Below are 2,513 nucleotides of genomic sequence, written 5' to 3'. Positions count from 1 at the left end.
AGCTAGGATTCTTGTATACATCCCAACACATATCACGTATGGAGTAGTAGAAACCACCTTAGTCGAGACTCTATTTAACAATGATACAGTTGTCTCAAGTGCGTTGCCTAAAATATTCTTGGAAATTGCATGATTTATCTTTAACCTTTACCATGTCCAACAAGGTTCGGTTTCGCCTATCAATACCCCATTACACACGGGTGTATATTGCGAAGTCCATTGAAACAATATTTCATTATCTTTAAGATAATCCTGAAACTCGTGACTCAAGTATTCACCACCTTAATCGGATCGAAGTGTTTTAATACTCTTGTCAAGCTATTTTTTTTACTTCAATTCTGAATTCTTTAAACTTTTCAAAGTCCTCAGATTTGTATTTCAATAAATACATATACCCTAATCATGAATGATCATCGATAAAGGGTATTGAAGTAGTTATAACCTCCTTGTATTTGAGTTAACATTGAACCAGACATATCGGAATGTGTAAGGCCAAGCAACTCTCCCACTAGTTCACCCTTTCCAGTAAAAGGTGATTTAATCATCTTAAAGCATGATTCGCATATATCAAATGAATGTAATTCAAATGATTCTAAACTACCAACCGTTTGGAGTTCGATCATGCGTTTCTTGCTTATATAGTCAAGATGATAATTCCGCAAATAGGAGGTTAATTGATTATCTTTTCGACTATGTTTGTTATTTGTTTCTATATTGAATGTCTAGTTGGAAATATCTAATGCGTAGATAATATTACTTAATATTTCGGTCTCATAAAGAACTCTATTTAAAATTAGGTAACAACAATTGTTGCCTAAAATTAAATAGGATCCGTTTCTATTTAAACAAGAAATAGAAATGAATATTCTTTATTAAAATGAAACATAAAATAATTTCCAAATGAGTCTTTACTGTTCCTTAGGCTCTATGTTATCACATATATAAGAGCCGCACTTAGTATCCAATACCCGAGTGCATAAAGAGACAGTATAATATTTAATTATGAAATTACCACAAGCGGAAGAGACATCAGATATCTACTTTTCTTTATGGACTCTAGATAAAATTTGTAATTTTAGATTTTGAGAACAATTCTCAAATGCTAATTTGATAAAAGGTTAAGTCAATTAAATTATTGGTATTCTAAATTATGCGCAATAAAAGACAACATGCGTAATTAATTAAATCTATAAATACATGATGTGCGTAGGATATATAATTGTTTCTTATACATTATTCGCACATATTCTTCTCTTCATGCTATATCTTGCGTACATTACATCTTTTATCTGTGCATTTGGCATTGTATTCTCTATTTGCCTAATTCGGAGGATTGCTTGTGTATTTGTGTGTTTCAGGATGGAAAACGATGACAAAATATGTGAAATGGAGTACTAATTGAAGACATGGCAAGACAGGGTCGTGCCTCGTGGGCACGACCGTGTATTATAGTCCCGACCGTGCCTCGGGCCCAGGGGTAGCAAACAGAAAATCAACAAGCCCAAGCCGTGCCCCAAAGGTACACCCGTACCTTCCTCCTCCAACAGTCAGACATGATCGTGTCCAAACATGGGCCGTGTACTGAGCAATTAACGCCAAGGCATGACCGTGCCCCCCAGACACGGCCGTGTCTCCACCGAAAGGAGCACCTGACCGTGGTGATACCTCAAAGGCACGGGCGTCTCCACTAGAGAATAGTCTTCCTCTGGCCGTGCCTCACAAGCACGGTCGTGCCTCCCGATCGGACGACGCAACTCTTCCTGGCTGTGCCCCATAGGCACGGCCGTGCCTCCACCAAGGCGAAAAAGGCCGTATCATGGTCGTGTATCCCAGACACGGCCGTGTGACGGGGGCGTACCTGGCTGCTCATAGGGTAATTTCATGGGGGCCTATAAATAGACCCCCTAGAGCCCTGAAGGGGGGAGACCTTGGAGAGCCATCAGAGCGTGCTAGAGCCACCGACGGCTCATTCTGGAGCCAGATTCGACGATCCATTCATCCATCCAGACACTCCATCACATCCACACCTCACCTTCGCATAGATTGCAGTCCGGAGAAGAAAAAGCTCATTGATAAGTCTTATTTCTTGTTTTCTTCTTAGATTCTTGGAATAGGATGTATTATTTACTTTCTTTTCTGTATTGTAACCTCCCCGATATGGAGTAGTCCTCCAGATTATAGGATGTAGGAGGAATCATGATTATTGAATGATTGTAACTTTGGATTTGTTAATCTACCATGTTTCTATGATATGCTTGTGTAGTTGCTTTGTGGATTTGTGCTTTATACTTGTTTGATGATATGTTTGTGAATGGTATGAATCTATAAGGGTAGAGATTATTTTAATCAGGGGTCCCAAGTGGATAGGCCTGAGGACGCCTCGTGACAGGAGGAAAGTCTTAACTGTTGGTGCAAGATGCACTAAGATCTTGCCTAGTGTCAATGTCCGCACAATACACCTAAGTCTGGTAGACTCAGCCAAGGGTTGATCCCGCAGGACACTGATGTTCGGA

This window comes from Curcuma longa, chromosome 21 (genome assembly GCF_044706935.1).
Source record: "Curcuma longa cultivar G26 ecotype Majalengka, Jawa Barat chromosome 21, ITB_CL_G26_1.1, whole genome shotgun sequence".
NCBI lineage: Eukaryota > Viridiplantae > Streptophyta > Magnoliopsida > Zingiberales > Zingiberaceae > Curcuma > Curcuma longa.
This window is presented reverse-complemented; position numbering follows the sequence as displayed.